Here is a 21,170-nt window from a genome sequence, read left to right on the forward strand (position 1 = left end):
CACTTTTTCATGTGTCTGTTCGCCATCTGGATGTCTTCTTTGCAGAGCATTTCTCTACACCAACAGCAAGACAGAAGAAAGAGATATTAAGGAGTCAATCCCATTTACAATTGCATCCAAAATATATTCTAACATAAAAATTTTTAGCAGAATAAAAGTGAAGATTTATTGGCTTTGTTTTCTGGAAATTCTGGGTAGATGTGTGTGTGTGTGTGTGTGTGTGTGTGTGTGTGTGTGTGTAATGCAGACACATAGCAGAAGACTTGTACCTTATAAAGAACCCAAATTTAGAGGGCAGAGGTGTTTTCTCCATTGTTGGGGATCTTCACGAAGAAACCAAGCAACCACAGGGAGAACCTGACCATGTTTTTCTTTTAAACAATGCCTGTAGTTGACAAATGATATCTCCACAAAAATCAAGTCATTTAATCTTCACCCAGCAGGGGTTGGTATTTACACATAAAGATACAGAGGTTGAATGATTTGTCTAGATAAGAATCATTTCTGAAAACACTAATAAGTGAGAAAACTTGTTCAAAAATTAATCTCTGGCATCAAATTCTAGCTAAAAGGTTAATATCTGTAGGGATATCAGTATTTCATCTTCTGATTATGAAAGTAATTTAAAGACATACATAAAGCTATATTTTAGTTTTATTAGTAAAAGATTTAGGGAGAGAAAATTACCACCAGACTTCCCAACACTTTCAGAGTTGTGTGTGGTATAGGTTTAAAGCAGTAGGCATTTATCACACACGTTTAGACCATTTCATTTAAGTGATTTTGCAGCTTATTATTGGTCCTTTATATGCTCTGTCCTCCTTATTCTCACAGTCTCAGTTTTGTTCACTCTTGAACTATTGTAGACTATTTTAAAAAATTTGTATCAAAAAGCATACAGGCATTATGGTTTTGTAAAACTTTAATACCTGAGAATTCTTTTTTTTTTTAACCTTTATTTGTAATACCTTCCCTTGTCAAATATTTAGGTATCAATATTGCCTTTCCAAATCTTTATCTTTGCTTCATTGATGGCATTAAGTATAAGAGAAGCCTCCATCCCTCACTGCCTCTGTGAAGAATGAATGACCATGCCTTTTATAATTATAATAAACATACAGTACTCATGAAACTGAAAAATAAAAACAAAAAATTAAACAGTAGCACTTTTAGAAAACAAACTTTCTTAACAGAAGTTAAGAAAAGTAACTATAAATCAAAATCCCAACAAGCAAAGGTAATGGTTTTTAACGTTTTAGGATATTTAACTTACAGCACTTTTTTGCTGAAAGATAATGTTTTATAAAGTTTCATGTAAGTGGAATTCTTCATCCTGCACTTTTTCTTAGAACATGTAAATTTCTTTTTTTTAATTAAAGATTTATTTATTTATTTATTTATTTCACAGAATGAGAGAGAGAGAGATACCACAAGTAGGCAGAGAGGCAGGCAGAGAGAGGGGAAAGCTGAGCAGAGAGCCCGATGTGGGGCTCGATCCCAGGACCCTGAGACCATGACCTGAGCTGAGACTTAACCCACTGAGCCACCCAGGCTCCCTCTCCATAAAATTCTTGAATTTCTTAAATTTATATGAAAAAATTCATATACATTTATATTATTCTGAGGAGAGGAACTGTTCAGCTTTCAGTAAAATTCTCAAAATATTCTATTATTCAACCAAAACACAGCTACAAAAGACCATTCTTCACTGAGAATTTTGACCAGGACTCACTTCTCTATGACTTTTAATTTTTAATGGTAGACCTTCTGGTTTTGTGATGCAACTTACTTATATGGGATTAGTTTTTCTGTTAAAGAGAGGTATGTAAATAAAGTGGTTTTGCATAATTAAACAGTCGTTTCTACATGTCTTACCAAGCCATTATTATGCCTCTTTCATAATATAGTAAATTTTTATATGTATAAGTTCTATGTAGCACTCAATCTTTTCTATTTTTTTCTGGTTAATTTTGTGCCAATATCAAACTGAGTCAAACATTTTAGTTTTATAATAAATTTAACACACAAGAGGACTATAATCCCTTATTACCTATTCTCTTTAATTTTAAAGTCCTTTTCATGTGTTTGTTTTTCATTTTTTTTTTAATTTTTAATTTTTAATTTTTTATAAACATATATTTTTATCCCCAGGGGTACAGGTCTGTGAATCACCAGGTTTACACACTTCACAGCACTCACCAAAGCACATACCCTCCCCAATGTCCATAATCCCACCCACTTCTCCCAAACCCCCTCCCCCCAGCAACCCTCAGTTTGTCAGATTAAATTTGATTTCTTATATCGAATACTAAAATAGCAATTTTGTTTGGGACTGTTCAAAATTTGTAACTTAATTTTGGAAAAAAAATTGACATCCTTATACTGTCAAGTCTGCTTCATTAAATGTGGATTCTCTCTGCCTTTGTTTAAATCTTCAAAAAAATTTTATTAAAATTTTTTACTTCTGCAGTGTTCTTATTATTAGTATTTTGAGATATTTTGAATGAATATGAGTTTTTTTCATTATGTATTCCATTGTGTATTTATGACCTATGGAAATCCAGTGAATTTACCTTTTTTTAGTGTTATTATATTTGTTTTGTTATTTCCTTTTGCATTCATTGTGCTAAACTTGTGCTACTTTTAAATACTTCATGGAATTTTTTCTGTATTAGCTCAACCAATTAATCGTTGCTGATAAACCAAATATTTGGGGTTTATCATTTTATAAATTGCAATTTTGTTTGTTTTGCTATTTCTGTCTTGTGTATCAACCATTTTGCTAAACTGTTGTCAATGTTTAAATTTTTCCCATTAATACTCTTTTCCTGATTTTCTGGGTATAGCAAAAATTTGCTTTTAGGGCATCTGGTTGACTTAGTTCACAGAGCATACAACTCTTGATATCAGGATTGTAAATTAGAGTCCCATGCTGGATGCAGAGAGTACTTAAAAATAAAATCCTAAAAAAAAAAAGTGCAACAAATACCTTTAAAAAAAAAGTTGCTTATGAACAGTGCTACTTTCCCTCTTTACAAATATTAATATATTTTAATCTTTGTTTTATATCTCACTGAAACAGTTGGAAATTCATGATCAATATAAAATAAATATGATGGCAAATATCTTCAATTTTGGTTGATTTAGCGGGAACTCAGCTTCAATTTATAATAAATATGAGGTCTTTTAAAAAAATCATGTCTTTTCATTGAGTGAATAAAGCAATGTTTTGTTTAAAGTTGCTTTTTGTTCTAGGAATCCTGGGTGTAGAATTTATTATTCTAGGCCTGTTGGTTTATCATTGATTTACTGAAAATCCTAGAACTCAGTCTCATTTCTCTCCTGTTTCCTAGTCACAGAATTTAGTTTCTACGAGTCAAGAGCCTGAGAGAAGGGAGGTACTAGAGGTGAAGAATCAAATAAGGAAAGCCATAGAAGGCAAGGATAAGGCATATACTAACTAAACTCAGAGAGGAGGAAGGGGGTTTCTTACAGGATGGTGGGAAACGTCCATCCCCTCACTTTTAGGGTACAGGTCATTGACTGGTTTACTTAGTACTTCGAGGTCTTGGAAGATACCTGTAATGCCTTCTGTAGCTGTGTCTGCTCTCCTGGCTTCAGCTGCCTTTGTCAGCCTTTTGTTGTTCAGAACAGATTCGTGTCCTTGCTTGCCACCCTTGGAATCTGGGGTTTTTGTATAAATTAGGTCCGTGAGATGTCTGATCCTGGTGCGGTGCTCTCCAGGCCCTCCCTGCTTTATAACGAACATCCTCCAGGGTTTTTTTTTTGGCATTGCAATGGGAATACAACCCAAGTGTTGTTAGGGGTTAGTCACAAAATGTTGGAGTCCGTTCACCTCAAATCCCAGAGCAGCCCACAAAACGGACAGCCTTTCACTCAAGGATTAATTCACTTTTGTCTGAGGAATAGTGCTCTTCATTCTAGGAAGGTTTTGAAGTCTGCCTATCTCAAAATATATCTTTACTTTGTCTTCTTTTCAGAGATTTCCCCTATTTCCTGATCACAAACACTATGAGTAACCTGTTTATGTTGCTTCTTCATCCTCAATTCCTATAGCTTTCTTGTCTCACTGCAATTTAACTTTTGTTTTAGCATGCATAGAAATTGCTCTTGCTAATGATCTCAAGTGCCAAAAGAATTGGGCATTTTTTATAAATACCCAGATTACTCAGGTAATCTTACTAGAGCCCTCTCTATTATTTGTGTTGATCAGTTCCTTTTCAGGACCATTTGCCTCTCTTGTCTTTTATGACATTGTAATTTTAGTGTTAATTAAACTGGAATAAAAGAGTGATGTAGAATTTGTATTCAGATCAAATGTTCCTTAATCAGAGATGCATTCTATGACCAGTTTATCTAAAATAGCAGTCCTGACTCTATAACTCTCTGCTCTATTTGTCTCTATGGCACATATCACAACATGTCGTGTTATCAAGTCATTTATTTGTATCTTTTTTTCTTTTTCACATTAAAATATAAGCTCCCCCAAAACATGCTTCTTGTAATTTTTGTTCATTGCTCTGTCCCCAACACCTAGACCAGTTCTTGGAACATAGTAGATATTTTATGAATATTCGTCAAATAGACGAATGAATATTGAGAAGAGTGAATAGAGAAGCAGTCTAAAGGAGTTTCAAAGTGTGATGCTTACATTCATAGGCAGTGGCATTTTACCCTTTTCTGTTTAATAATACATGTATTCTAGCTACATATACTATATTAAATAAAACTTTAATTTTTATTTTAATTTTCTCAAATTAGCTTAAACTCCCATTTACTTCTTTGTTGCTTAAAGGTTGCTGTCAGAGATTCTAACAGCCAAAACTTACTCAAAATACAGTCAAATTGTGGTAGAATGGAATCAATATATATTAATGTTTTTATTTTAATTCCAGTTAGTTAACATATAGTGTTACATTAAATTTCAGGTGTACATGTACAATATTGTGATCCAACTCTTCCATATATTGCTCTGTACTCATAAAGTTAAGTGTACTCCTTAATCCTTACCACCTATTTGACCCATCACCCTACCCATCTCCCCTCTGGTAACCATCAGTTTGTTCTCTATAACTAAGAGTCTGTTTCTTGATTTTTCTCTCTCTCTTATTTTTCTCCCTTTGCTTGTTTCGTTTCTTAAATTCCACATATTAGTGAAATCAAATGGTGTTTATTTCTTTCTCTGACTGACTTACTTTGCTTAGCATGATACACTCTAGCTCTGTCCATATTGTTGAAAATGGCAATATTTCATTCTCTTTCATGGCTGAATAATACTCCGTGTGTGTGTGTGTGTGTGTGTGTGTGTGTGTGTGTGTGTGTGTATTACATCTTCTTTATCCATTCATTAATTAATGAAAAAGTGGGTTGCTTCCATATCTTGGCTGCTATAAATAATGCTTTTGGCCTTCTGACAGTTGAGGGGTGGTACCTCTTTGTAGTTTTGATTTGTATTTCCCTGAAGAGTGATGTTGAGCATCTTTTCATGTGTCTGTTGGCCTTCTTATGTCTTCTTTGGAAAAATGTCTGTTCATGTCCTCTGCCTATTTTTTAACTGTATTGTTTTTTGGATGTTGTTTTATAAGTTCTTTATGTATTTTGGGTACTAACTCTTTACTGGATATGTCACTGGCAAATACCTTCTTCCATTCTGTAGGTTGCCTTTTAATTTTGCAGATTGTTCCCTTTCCTGTGCAAAAGCTTTTTCTTTTTATGTAGTCCTGACAGTTTGCTTTTACTTTTGTTTCCCTTGTCTCAGGAGGTTTATCTAGGAAGAAGTTGCTATGACATATGTCAAACAAGTTACTGCTTCTGCTCTCTTCTAGGATTTTTATGGTTTCAGATCTGACATTCAGGTCTTTAATCCACTTTGTTTTTTTTTTTTTTTTTTTAAAGATTTTTTTTATTTATTTGACAGAGAGAGATCACAAGTAGGCAGAGAGGCAGGCAGAGAGAGAGAGAGGAGGAAGCAGGCTCCCTGCTGAGCAGAGAGCCCGATGCGGGACTCGATCCCAGGACCCTGAGATCATGACCGGAGCCGAAGGCAGCGGCTTAACCCACTGAGCCACCCAGGCGCCCCCTTTAATCCACTTTGAATTTACTTTTGTGTATTGTGAGAGAAAGTGGTCCAGGTTCATTCTTTTGCATGTTGCTGCCCAGTTTTGGAATGGAATCAATATTTTGATCCATGTGTGATCATTTGTTTTTGCTATAATCAAAGTTATGTAATGATTTAGCAATTTTGTTTAATAGAATATTGTACTGTTAAGGTTTTGTAATACATTGCAAAATGAGGTGTAGCTTGCTAAAATTAAGATATACAAAGTCATAAATTATTATTGTCAAGCTATAGCCAAAGAGAGTCAAGAATTGCCAGCACATTAGGGAAATTTTGCTTCTGGACTGTAAAAAAGCATGGTCAGGGGAGTAAGCAATTCTGGTAGAACAACAATTATTTATATTTTGGTAAAATATTCATAAAATTTGGTAAAATTACCAAAAAATTGGTAAAAAATTTTTGGTAAAAATAAATTTGTATATTGATAAAAAATGTCAAGTCACAACCAAGAAGGTTTGGGAATAAAAATTTGTTTTCAGGGGCGCCTGGGTGGCTCAGTGGGTTAAAGCCTCTGCCTTTGGCTCAGGTCATGATCCCAGGGTCCTGGGATTGAGCTCCACATCGGGCTCTCTGCTCTGCGGAGAACCTGCTTCCTCCTCTCTCTCTGGCCTTCCTGCCTACTTGTGATCGCTCTCTCTGTCAAATAAATAAATAAATAAAATCTTTAAAAAAATATTTTGTTCAGGACATTGTAGAAATGCTGTGGAGAGATATGGTATAGATTTCTGAAGGAAGAACATTGATAAACATTTCATAGCTTATTCTCTACTCTGAAATCATGAGGTATTTCAGAAAACCTGCAAATATCTAAAATTATCTTCGCTAATAGAATGTCAGTTGCTTTCAGAATGACTGCTGTCTTGTTGTTTTAACTAATGAACTTGCCCAAAGGAAAGGTAAATATGCTCAGTGGGTTTCTTCACAGTATCGAAAGGACTAAGTGATAATGACAATAGAAGAGGATGGAATTATGCATATTTTCAATCACAGACAATGAACTGGCAATGTGGTCTGAACTGGACCTTTTGATAAGATGAATCTCAGTATGGCATGCAAGATTATGGAACACTATGAACTTGGAAAAAAAAGAATGTAAAAATGGGCATATTCATTCTCATTAGCAAAACCCTTTTGTGAACTCAGAAGTGCTGTAGCATCAACAATTAGATGTTTTAATTCACTTCTTGGTGGAGTCTTCTTGGGCTACCTGAGATGAATGGTCATGAGATTATTCTATCATGCTATCATGGGCAATAAATAAATAAATAAATAAGTCTAATCCACTGACTCCTTCTGAAGCTCAAAATTGTTCTGTTTGTCAACAGGGACAACCAGAGACTCAAAACAACTATTGGTCACTATGAGACCAACGTGCAGCTAGCAAGTGGAGGGTATTGATGGTTCCTGACTGTGATAGGGACAGATTCTGGATTTCAGTTTGCATATTTGGTCATGGAAGCAAATGCTTCAAATATCATTAGAGGATTAGAACAGAAAGTATTTTTATTTTGGATCCTCTGTTTATAGATCTTTACATCAAGGAACCATCTTCCAACAGACTAGTGAAAAGATGCTCAACATCATCATCAGGGAAATACAAATCAAAACTATAATGAGACATCACTATGCATCAGTCAGAATGGCTAAAATCAACAACATAGGAAATGACAGGTGTTGGTGAGGATATCAAAAAAGGGGAAACCCTCTTATACTGTTGGTGGAAATAAAAACTGGTGCAGCCACTGTGGAAAACAGTATGGAAGTTCCTCAGAAAGTTAAAAAAACAACTAACCTATGATCCAGCAATTGCATTATTAGGTATTTACCCAAATGGTACAAAAATACTGATTTTGAAGGGATACTTGCACCCTGATATTTATAAGAGCATTATCAATAACAGCCATATTATAGAAAAAGCTGAAATGTTCATTGACTGGTGAATGGATAAAGAAGATGTGGTAAAACAATGCAATGGAATATTACTCAGATAATAAAAGAGAATTTAATCTTGCCATTTGCAAGAATGTGGATGGAGCTAGAGAGTAGTGTGCTGAGCGAAATAAGTCAGTCAGAGAAAGAGAAATATCATTTGATTTCGCTCATCTGTGGAATTTAAGAAACAAAACAAATGATCATAGGAGGAAAAAAAAAAAGAGAGAGAGAGAGAGGCAAACCAAGAAACAGACTCTAAACTATAGAGAACAAACTGAAGGTTACCAGAGGGGAGATGGGTGAAATAGGTGATAGGGATTAAGGAGTGCAGTTGTTATGATCAGCACAGGCATTGTATGAAAGTGTTGATTCACTATATTATACACCTGCAGCTAAAAACCGATATTACACAGTATGTTAACTAACTGGAACTTAAATAAAACTTAAAAAAAAAAAAAAAAGGGTACTCATCTTACTGCCTTACACCATAGAACCAGAGGAGAAAAAGAGATTAATCTATTAACCTGGAGTGATTAAACCCCCAAACTAAGGGGAAATTAGATTGCTTCTATGCAATGGGGATAGGAAGACTATGTTGGGAACCCAGGATATCCCCGAGGTGCCTCTTAGTACTTCCATGCTCACTAGTAAGGGTTAATGGAAAAGTATACTAACGATAAAGGGCAGGATGTCTGAGAGTTCAGACCTTTTAAGAATGAAGGTTTTCGATACTCTGCCAAGTTTTGACAGAGTTGGTATAAATATGGTAGAGATCAATAATGACCTTGTGAACAATTACAGAAATTAGAGCTATAGTATCTTTGAATATTATATATTGGCTTTTTATTTGTGAACTTCTATTTTTATAAATGATCCTTCTCTTTCCTTTCCATTTTTATTTTATGTATGTTATTGAAAGTTAACTGAATAGTTCAGTCTTTGGTAGGTAACAGAATATTTGATTGGACTCTGACTGAATTTGAGGAATATGGTAATTTTTCCAGCAGTGTATAAACTGACTCTCGGGATTGTGCATCTTGTTATTTTTGGGGAAAAAGTGACAACCTCTTTGTATGAAAAATAGCTCTATCTCTTATGTTTATTATGATTTATTAATTATTATTATTTAGCTGTCTTTTTAAAAATAGAAGTATTGAGTTGTTTTATTGTTGTTTGGGAGTTCAGATGTGCGTGAAATAGTGCATTTGGAAGCTGAGTAGTCAAAGGTGTGAACCAGGCTATTTATCAACTTCTTGTGCCTCAGCTACAAATCCTGTTGTTTGGCCTGCTCTCTGCAAGTGGATTTAGGTCCGTCAGTAATAGGCCTTTATCCGCTGGAACGATGCTAAACTTTGGCAGTAGAGGGCACTGGAGAGACATCATAAGAAGAGAGGTTTGTGTTTTGTTTTGTTTTGTTTTTTGTTAGTGTTTAAGTGAGGTAAAATCCAAACAACATACAATTCAGCATTTTAACCATTTTAAAGTATTTAATTCAGTGGCTTCTAGTACATTCACAATGTTGTACTACTATCACTTCTAATTACGGAAATTTTCACCATCTTCAAAGAAACCCTTTTGTACATAGTTGTTTCTCACTTTCCCTTTCCTTTAGCCCATGGTAATTACTTAGCTCCTTTCTGTCCTTATGAATTTGCCTATGTTAGATATTTCATAAAAATGGTATCATACGATATGTATCTTTTTCTGACGGGCTTTCTTTCATTTAGCCTAATGTTTTTGAGTTTTATCCATGTTGTAGCAAGTATCAGTACTCTTTTACTTTTTTCTGGCTGGCTGATTTTCCATTGCATGGGTATACCGCATTTTTTTAATGCATTCCTCAGTTGATGCACATTTGAGTTGTCTTCATTTTTTGGCTATTAGGAATATTTAGGAATAAATATTCATGTCCAAATTTTTGTGTGGACATACATGTTTTCAGTTCTCTTGGGTGGTGCCAAAGAGTGGAATTGCTGGGTCATGGGGTGACTTGTTAATCACCCCCAAGAGTTGCCTGCCTCTTTTCCGAAACTGCTGCATTGGTTTACGTCCCCACCAGCACCGTGTGAGTGTTTTATTTTCTCCATAACTTCACCAACACTGGCTTTCCGTATTTCGAGTTATAAACATCCTGGTAGGTGGGAGTGGTATCTCATTGTGGTTTTGTTTTACACGGTAATGAAGACATAGCTAATGTACTAAAATGACAGGTTCAAATGAAGTTGTCAGCTGGTATGAAAAGACAGGCAATTAAAAATAAAGTAGTGTGACAGTATTAAAATCACAAAGGGCAGAACAAATGGGTAAATGTAAAGCATGTGACAAAGAGGAATAGTTTATAAAGATAAAATAGAGTGCACATCCCTTTTTATACACATGGCACATGGAGTGAGTGGAGAGAATAATTAGCTGCTCTTATCTTTCTGTTGTGTCAGAGTTTTCCAGGTTGGATGTGAGATGTTTGCATATTTTCAAAGGAACTGAGAGACACATCCCCAGCAAGTTATTGAAAGTGGCACTTGGGGCTCCTACACATAGACCCATGCTGTGTGTTTTTGAATGAATGAATAAATAAATGAAATAAATATGTGAATGAAAGCTTGGAGGCAGCTTTGAGGATGGCTCAACACTGCTATTTACTGCCGGGATCCAGCCTTGGCAGGTACAGGTATCCCTGAAGGAGGGGTGGCATTGGCGAGAGGAATGAGAGAGCCACACAGCGAGTTCTGGTTAGTAGTCAGACATCTCCATCTTTATTCTGATTATCGAGCTTCTTATATAGGCAGTTTAATTGGGGTAGGGGTTTCCAAGCATTCATCATATAATTTCTGTTTGTTCACCACACGTTATTTTAGTTAAACCATAATGGTACAGACTGGTGCCAGGGATGGGAGACAGGGTCTTGCTTCTTGAGTAATCACGTCCCTCAGAAAGCCATGGAAGTTAGCACAGATATGTGCTTTTTGGTAACTTATTTTAGGGTCTGCAGTAAAACCAGATATAGGTTAATGGAAAACGAGAAGCTATAGGGTTGAACTAGATAATAAAGAACTGTAGGAAAACAGGATATAGGTCAATGGAAAACGAGAAGCTTTAGGGATGAACTAGATAGTCAGGAACTGCAGGAAAACAGGAGACAGATTAATGGAAAACGAGAAGCTATCTGGAGAAACTAAGTATATAGGAGGGAAGTAGGAATGAGAAGGCATTACCTTTGTAGGAGGCAGGGTATATTTTAATGACTCGGTTTGTGAAAGTCTTGGACAAACATCAACTTAGGTAGGAAACTGTCTACTGCGGTACACATCTAAAGTTCTCCATTGTTGTAGGTACAGAATAATATAATCTACCTCCTTGGAGTTGCTCCAGTCCTTAAGCCTGAGAGGTGTTTGCCGCAGATTAGCAAGGGGCTCGTTATTTGAGAGAGAGAACGGGGATCAGAGGAAAAGGTAAGAGACTAACAGACCAGGCTTATCTGCGAGGCTGTCCCACCCTTAGCCGTCACCGGCAGGGCAGGTGTTAGGCCGGCCTTAGTTCAAACCTTAACCTAGTGGTGCAATGCCCTCGACCACGCCTCATGGCTGCCAACAATCTGCTAGTTGATGAACTTGTATAATCATTCAACCTGAGTGCCTTTTCTTTGTGAAAAAGGGTTAATAGTATACTATGTTTCCTAACTAAGAAGGCTGCTGTGAAGACTACATGAAATTAGTTGATCCATTGTGGGAAAGTGTTCTGCAAACTGTAAAGAAGTCTTTAAGGTTAGATGTTATTACCCTACTCCTTTGGAGGTAGAAACAGTGGAAGTTGGCTTAAGTTCAAGCCCTTTTCTGTGACTGCCTCTTGCATACCTTTTCTTACTGGAGGAGTGCTTCAGTCTGAATCAGTGGCCATTGTTGGTCAAGGGTGAAGTAATAGCTCCTTTTGGAGAAAGTTTATAGTCTTTGTTCTTGAGTAAGTGTTCAATCATTACTCCTAGGATGGCTTGTCCCACATATGGACTGACTTCTGCCCAGGTCTGCTGCCCTGCCCAGTGCTCACTTCTCTGGTAGGATGAGCTCATGGCGTTGCTTAAGCTCTGAGCAGTCTTCTAAGACTTCCAAGGTGGACTCATGCAAACTTTTTGAGGTCATTCTTCATATCATGGTCCAGGATATTTGATACGCAGGTCCACAGACTAACTTATACTGCTGACCAGCCACATCATGAATCAAGTATTAAGCATCTGTCATGTGCGGAGTTCCTGTACTAGGCTTAGAGAAGGTACAAAACGAACATGGATCAGCGTTCTTATACTCAAAAGTGTATATTTTTAAAAAAAGATTTTATTTATTTATTTGATAGAGATCACAAGTAGGCAGAACAGGAGGCAGAGAGAGAGGGGAAATAGGATCCCTGCTGAGCAGAGAGCCTGATGTGGGGCTCCGTTCCAGGACCCTGAGATCATGACCTGGGCTGAAGGCAGAGGCTTAACCCACGTAACCACCCAGGTACCCCCAAAAGTGTACATTTTTGTTAGATGGGCAAATGATAAAATTTAAATTAGATTTAACTGGTTATTTGTAGCTACTTTTCTAGGGCATTTTCTGGGACTATTTTCTTCCCTAGAAAGAAAACTTTGCTGCATAATTAGATCAGTTTTTCCCTGTGTATATCATATCTCAAAGCCTGTTTTCTTTATTATCTCTTTTGCTTGTCATGGCATGCTGTGACTTTGTGAATCAACAAAATGCCATGATTATTACTACTTTAACTTGAAGAATTGAAGCAGAGTGAGCTTTCACAAGTTCCTTAAGATCGTGTAGAGATTCTGGAACAGAGCAAGAGGAACAGGGAAAAGAGTGCAAAGGTTTCGAAATCAGACTTCCAAGGAGTAGAATCATAGCTGGTGGAACAAGTTCTGTAACCCCCAGTGCCTAGATCCCTTAGCTATACATTGGGAATAATACTGTTTGCACCTCACAGGGTTATTGTGAGTATTAAATTAGATTGTGTGTGTGTGTGTGTGTGTGTGTGTGTGTATCTCAGTTCTTTGGCCTATGAGAAATACTTAGCAATTGTTAATGATGAACTAATTAATAATTATTATTATTATTGAGATTATCTGGTATGAATTTAAACTGTTTTCTGTCTTCTAAAATAGACATTTATTTATTTTCTTTTCCATATTATGAAAATGACATGTAAAACACATAGATATGTGCAAGTTAGAGTTAATTTATACAAACAGTTTTCATTTTCTATTAGTATTAATGAATTTTCTTGGATAAATTTTTGCTTGCATTTAGACTATTTCCTTTGGATGTTTTTCTAAATATAGCATTACTGGATAAAAGAATATGAATATTTATGAACATTTAAGTAAATTTTATCAAATTGCTTCAAATTGCCCTAACCCTAACCCTAATCCTGAGTGCATAGACAATGGGATTGAGTGCGGGGGGGATAACGTTGTGCAGCACATTAAGGAGTACAGGGATCAGGGGGATCTTTTTCTCTGCAAGGTGTATGGCAGACAGTGCAATGATACCTATGTAGAAGAAGAGGATGAGGATGAGGTGGGAGCTACAGGTACCCAGAGCCTTTGACATTGCTTCTGGTGAGTTCAACTGGATTGCAGAGCAAAGGATTAATACATAAGAAGAAAAAACCAGGGCCATATCACTCCCAATCAGGACCCATGCTAAAATCAGTTGATAAAATTTGTTCACAGTGATGTCATCACAAGCCAGACTGGTGACTTCCAAGTTAGAGCACAGGCAGTGATCAGTTTCATTCTTGGATCAGTAGTGTTGCTGGGCAGCCAGTGTAGGTACTGGGGTAGTAAACAGGCCATTCCTGAGCACCATAAATCCTGTGGTTTTGATCACAAAGCTTCCGTGACTATGGAAGGGGGTGACAGATGACTCCATTGTCTACCGGCATGCAGAGGAAGATACCAGATTCCATGCACAAGAAGCAGTGGATGATGTAGATCTGAGCAACACACTCAGGGAAACTGATGGCCATGGCATCCAACCAGAGGATAGCCAGGATCTTTGGCGTGATTGTGGTGGCCAGCCCCATGTCCACAACCGCCAGTAGGCCCAGAATACATAGGCGTGTGCAGTGTGGCCTCATGTTGGTTGGTGACCATGACAAGGAGGTTGGCACAAAGAGCTAAGAAGTAGAGCAGAGGTGGGGCAGGGAAAGCCAGTACTGCCACTCATGAATGCCTCTGAGCTCCATCAGGATGAAGTGGGAATCTGGAGGCTGGAACGTTTGGTAACTCTAGTGGAGGTCTCCGTGATATAGGTGCTCCGTTCTCAGTGTCTGTCCATAAAACTGAAATAAGAAGAAGACTGCATTTGAGAGTTCAGCTCAGGGTCCTCATAACGCACTCTCCCACCAATGATCGTTTCTTTCATGTGTGGCTTTTTTTTTTTCTCCTGGAAATATTCCACAGGAGAGTAATAAAACAAGCCAAATTTTTTTCTAAACAGAAGGATTGGAATAACCATTTATCATTACCCTTGTCTATCTAATAAGCATGTTCAAATACATATATATCAAGAATAATCTTCTTACTAGTAGATAACAACTATTAATATTTGGTTTCCTTCCATTTTTCCATTTTATATTTAAGCAGTTTATATCATTATATGAGGATAATGTTGTATCTTGCCTTTGTATTTTAGTATTGTGTTCTAGGACATAAAGTAGGCATTCAGTAAAAATTTATGGCATGGATGAATAAATAAACCACAATTTTTCCATTATCATTAAAAGTAAGGTAGAATCTTAATTTGGACGACTATTTTATATTTCTACATTTGGCTGTACCATAATTGACTCACCGCTATCTTATTTTCAGATTATTTCCTTTAAGTAGAATTTTAAAAATGATACAGAAGTGATACATAAAAAGAACATAGCCATCTTAACATTTTATTTTCTGTAATATTTTGATTTTTTTAAAAAAAATTATTTATTTATTTTCAGAAAAACAGTATTCATTATTTTTTTCACCACACCCAGTGCTCCATGCAATCCGTGCCCTCTATATTACCCACCACCTGGTACCCCAACCTCCCACCCCCCGCCACTTCAAACCCCTCAGATTGTTTTTCAGAGTCCATAGTCTCTCATGGTTCACCTCCCCTTCCAATTTACCCCAACTCCCTTCTCCTCTCTAATACCCCTTGTCCTCCATGGTATTTGTTATGCTCCACAAATAAGTGAAACAATATGATAGTTGACTCTCTCTGCTTGACTTATTTCACTCAGCATAATCTCTTCCAGTCCCATCCATGTTGCTACAAAAGTTGGTGTTCATCCTTTCTTCCTTTCTGATGGAGGCATAATACTCCATAGTGTATATGGACCACATCTTCCTTATCCATTCATCCATTGAAGGGCATCTTGGTTTTTTCAATAGTTTGGCGACCGTGGCCATTGCTGCTATAAACATTGGGGTACAGATGGCCCTTCTTTTCACGACATCTGTATCCTTGGGGGTAAATACCCAGGAGTGCAATTGCAGGGTCATAGGGAAGTCAAATAAAATTAAAAAAATATATAAATAACAGACAGTAAGACTTCTATGCTTGGGTCTCCTAAATCCCTTCCTTTTCACCAGAGGCAGCCAGTAACCCAGTTTCTTAGGAATCCTTCCAGAGATAGTTTTTGCATGAGTAAGAATATATGTTTATTTTTCTTATAAAAGACAAATGCAAATGTTAGCACACTAAACATAGCCTATAGCCTTTGTTTCCTTTCCTTTTCTTTCTTACTTAATTATCTTGGAGACTGCTCCATATCGCAAACTAGATATGCCTCACTGTACATGATTTTCTTCCACATGGATATCTGATAATTTAATAAGAACTACTGACTTTCAGTTTGTTTCCAGGATTTTGTAACTGTAAAAAATTATGTACTAACTGTACTGTTCATATATCTTTATGCATATGTGTAAGTTTATTTATAGGGTAATTGATAGGGTAATTTCTGAGTGAATGGGGGTGTGAAATTAAAAACAAAGATTTTGATTGATATTGCCACATTGTTTTTCAAGAAGTTATTCTGCCCCTGTATGAAAATATGTGTATTTTAAGTGCTCTTGATGTATACTAAAGTGTTGCTTCATAGATGCACTGTAGCACTTTATGTATACATAGATATGCAAGTTTGCTTGGGACTGTGTTTATGTCACCCCATCCATCCATTTCATCACATCCCAAATTAGGAATTTTAATTTAAAAGTCTTTATTAATAGAGTGAGTAAAAATTGGTATTTCAATTTTGGTTCAGTTTTCACTTCACTGTTGAGTGACTGTTGACATTTTCTTTCTTTTTTTGAACTTTGAGATTTTCAAGGATTTATTTTCCACTTACGTGCTTCTTTACTAATTTTCTCTTTTGTCTTTATGTGAAACTTACAGTATTAAATGAAATAATGTTTTTCAAATGCTCACTGTATGGATTTCTCTATAACTTTTTTTAAAAATTTCATTATATCTTAAGGATAATACCTCTGTTGAGTTTTCTGGAAATATTTCCTTCAATTCATTTTCCATTAAAGTCTGTCTTTTCTAAAAAATGATTTACACACATGCATACACAAACTTTTATGTAGTCATAACAAACTCTATCTTTTATATTTTTTGGTAACTTTTAAACTTTTAATGATGTAAAATCCATTCTTTTAATAAATATTTACTAGCATATTCTTTATGAAAATTTATTTTAACTTAGTTTTTTTTAAAAAAATTGAAATTTCATGGGTGCTTGGGTGGCATAGTTGAGTGTCTAACTCTTGGTTTTGGTGCAGGTCTGTTCTCAGGGTTGTGAGATTGAGCCCCAGGTCAGTTTCCACACTCAGTGGGGAGTCTGCTTGAATTTCTCTCTCTTCTTTCTCTGCCTCTCTCCCCTACCCCATTTTCTCTCTAAAATCAATCAATCAATCAATAATAGAAAATTCCCATGGGGTGAAAAAGTATCTAAATTAATTTCTCCCCACTAGTAGTTAAACTATTATCTCAGCATCATTCAATAAATGAGACTTCTTTTTTCCTATTATTCTGAATGCCCTTTTTTCATATTTTAAATTTCAGCCTGTATTCAAAAATCACTGCCTTCCAGGACAATCTTTCCTGTTTTTAGTATCACTACCAATTGAATCATGTATTTACCACATGATAGGGGACATTCTTAGTAATAACTTCAAAAAAATGCTTTAAATTAATGCTAATTTAAATGCTTTTTTTTGAATATCACATTTAAAAATGCAAATTATGGAAGAGTTGATGTCTTTATCCATTAATTCTCTCCAATCAGAAATCTATATGTTTTTCTTTTTTGTCATAGATTTTTTAAAATTTATTTTTTATTTATTTTCAGCATAACAATATTCATTATTTTTGCACCACACCCAGTGCTCCATGCAATCCGTGCCCTCTATAATACCCACCACCTGGTACCCCAACCTCCCACCCCCCGCCCCTTCAAAACCCTCAGATTGTTTTTCAGAGTCCATAGTCTCTCATGGTTCACCTCTCCTTACAATTTCCCTCAACTTCCTTCTCCTATCTCCCCATGTCCTCCATACTATTTGTTATGCTCCACAAATAAGTGAAACCATATGATAATTGATTCTCTCTGCTTGACTTATTTCACTCAGCATAATCTCTTCCAGTCCCATCCATGTTGCTACAAAAGTTGGGTATTCGTCCTTTCTGATGGAGGCATAATACTCCATAGTATATATGGACCACATCTTCCTTATCCATTCATCCGTTGAAGGGCATCTTTCCACAGTTTGGCGACCGTGGCCATTGCTGCTATAAACATTGGAGTACAGATGGCCCTTCTTTTCACTACATCTGTATCTTTGGGGTAAATATCCAGTAGCGCAATTGCAGGGTCATAGGGAAGAGAATTTCAGACCAATATCACTGATGACTATGGATGCTAAGATTCTTAACAAGATCCTAGCAAACAGGATCCAACAGCACATTAAAAAGATTATCCACCATGACCAGGTGGGATTCATCCCTGGGCTACAAGAATGGCTCAACATTCGCAGATCAATCAATGTGATAGAACAAATTAATATAAGAAGAGAGAAGAACCACATGGTCCTCTCAATTGATGCAGAAAAAGCATTTGACAAAATCCAGCATCCATTCCTGATTAAAACGCTTCAAAGTACAGGGATAGAGGGAACATTCCTGAACTTCATCAAATCTATCTATGAAAGACCCACAGCAAATATCATCCTCAATGGGAAAAAGCTTGCAGCCTTCCTGTTGAGATCAGGAACAAGACAAGGATGCCCACTCTCACCACTCTTGTTCGACATAGTATTAAAGTCCTAGCAACAGCAATCAGACAACAAAGAGAAATAAAAGGTATCCAAATTGGCAATGAAGAAGTCAAACTCTCTCTTTGCAGATGACATGATTCTTTATATGGAAAACCCAAAAGACTCCACCCCCAAACTACTAGAACTCATACAGCAATTCAGCAACATGGCAGGATACAAAGTCAATGTGCAGAAATCAGTGGCTTTCTTATACACTAACAATGAAAATACAGAAAGGAAAATTAGAGAATCGATTCCATTTACTATAGCACCAAAAACCATAAGATACCTGGGAATAAACCTGACCAAAGAGGTAAAGTATCACATCTTCTTCATCCGTTCATCAATTGAAGGACACTTGGGTTGCTTCCATATCTTGGCTATTGTAAATAATGCTGCTATAAGCATAGAGCTGCATGTATCCCCCTGAATTAGTTCTTGTATTCTTTGGGTAAATACCCAGTAGTGTGATTGCTGGTTCATAAGGTAGCTCTATTTTTAACTTTTTGAGGAACCTCCTTATTGTTTTTCAGAGTGACCGGACCAGTTTGCATTCCCACCAAAATTGCACTACTGTTCCTTTTTTCCCACATCCTCAATACTTGCTGTTTTTCATATTGTTGATTTTAGCCATTCTGACATGTAAGTGGTGATACTTCACTGTAGTTTTAATTTGCATTTCCTTGATGATGAATGATGTCAAGCATATTTTCATGTGTCTGTTGGTCATCTTTATCTCTGCAAAAACATCTGTTCTTGTTTTCTGCCCATTTTTTAAGTTGGTTTTTTTTTTTTTTTTTAGATGTTGAGTTTTATGAGTTCCTTATGTATTTTGGATAGTAACCCTTATTGAAGGTGTCATTTGCAAATCATTTTGAATTTATTTTTGTGTTTGGCATAAGAACGTGGTCCTGTTTCTCTCTTGTGAATCTTGCTGTCGAGTTTTCCCAACACCATTTGGTGAAGATACTATCTTCTTCCTATTGGCTATTCTTTCTGCATTGTTTGAAGATTAATTGACCACATCATTTTGAGTTTATTTATGGATTTTCCATTCTGTTCTCTTAATCTATGCATCTATTTTTGTGTTAATACCATATTATCTTGATCACTACAGCTTTGTAATAGAACGTGGAAATCTGCAATTGTGATGCCTTGGGCTTTACTTTTCTTTTTCAGGGTTGCTTTGGGTATTTGGGGACTTGTGGTTTCATCCAAACTTGGGGATTGTTTATTCTTGTTCTGTAAAAAATGCTGTTGGTTGAATGAGATTGCATTAAGTGTACTACTTTGGGTGGTACAGACATTTTAACAATATTAAGTGTACTACTTTGGGTGGTACAGACATTTTAACAATATTTGTTCTTCCAATGCATGAGCATAGAATGTCTTTCCATTTCTTTGTGTCCTCTTCAGTTTCTTTCATCAGTGTTTTATAGTTTCCAAAGCAGAGGTCTTTCACCTCTTTGGTTAGATTTATTCCTAGGTATCTTATTATTGTGGGTGCAATTGTAAATGGTATTGTTTCCTTAATTTTTCTTTCTGCTGCTTCATTATTGGTGTCTAGAAATGCACAGATTTCTGTACATTGACTTTGTATCCTGCAAGTTTACTCAATTGCTTTATCAGTTCTAGCTGATAGAACTTCCTTCCTTCTTTCTTTCTTTGTTGTTCTTTCAGGTTTTCCATATATGATATCATGTTATCTGCAAATAGTGAAAGTTTTACTACTTCCTTTCCAATTTGGATGCTTGTTATTTCTTTTTGTTGTCTGATTGCTGTGGCTAGGACTTTCTAGTACTATGTTGAATAAAAGTGGTGAGAAAAGACATCTTTGTTTTGTTCCTGATCTTGGGGAAAAGCTCTCAGTTTTTCCCCATTAAGGATGATGTTAACTGTGGGTTTCTCATAGATGGTCTTTGATTATGTTAAGGTACATTCCCTCTGAAGCTAATTTGTTGAGAGTTTTTATCATGAATAGATGTTGGACTTTGTCAGATGCTTTTTCTGCATCTAGTGAAATGATCATATGGTTCTTTTTTTAAAATTTTTAATTTTTTATACGACATATCTGATCATATGGTTCTTATCCTGTATCTTATCAATGTGATTATTACACTGATTGATTTGTGAGGATTGAATCACACTTCCAATTTAGGAATAAATCCCACTTGATTGTGGTGAATGATTTATTTAATGTATTGTTGAATTTGGTTTGCTAGTATTTTCTTGAGGACTTGTTTCATCTATGTTCATCAGGGATATTGACCTATATAGTTAGTGCTCTTTTTTAATGGAGTCTTTATCAAATTTTGGCATCAGGGTAGTGCTGGTCTCATAGAATAAATTTGGAAGTTTTCCTTTCTTTTCTTCTTTCTTTCTTTCTTTCTTTTATTTTTTTTTGAATACTTTGAGAAGAATGGGTATTAACTATTCTTTAAATATTTGGTGGAATTCACCTGTAATGCCATCTGGACATGGACTTTTGTTTGTGGGGAGTGTGTTGATTACTGACTCAATTTCTTTGATGGTTATCTGTCTGTTCAAATTTTCTGTTTCTCCCTGTTTTAGTTTTAGTATTCTATATGTTTCTGGAAATTTATCCATTTCTTCTAAGTTGTCTAATTTGCTGGCATATAGTTTTTCATAATATTTTTTTATAACTATTCATATTTCTGTGGTGTTGGTTGTTATTTCTCCTTTCTCATTTGCGATTTTATATATTTTAGTCCTTTCTCTTTTTTTTTTTTCTTG

General features: G+C 35.9%; 1 pseudogene; it reads right to left on the reverse strand.

Moving 5' to 3' along the window:
* Positions 1-10,439: 10,439 nt before the first annotated feature.
* On the reverse strand, positions 10,440-18,413 carry LOC132012953 (olfactory receptor 56B4-like; annotated as a pseudogene).
* Positions 18,414-21,170: the final 2,757 nt, after the last annotated feature.

The sequence above is a fragment of the Mustela nigripes genome, chromosome 1 (genome assembly GCF_022355385.1).
Source record: "Mustela nigripes isolate SB6536 chromosome 1, MUSNIG.SB6536, whole genome shotgun sequence".
In the NCBI taxonomy this organism is placed as follows: domain Eukaryota; kingdom Metazoa; phylum Chordata; class Mammalia; order Carnivora; family Mustelidae; genus Mustela; species Mustela nigripes.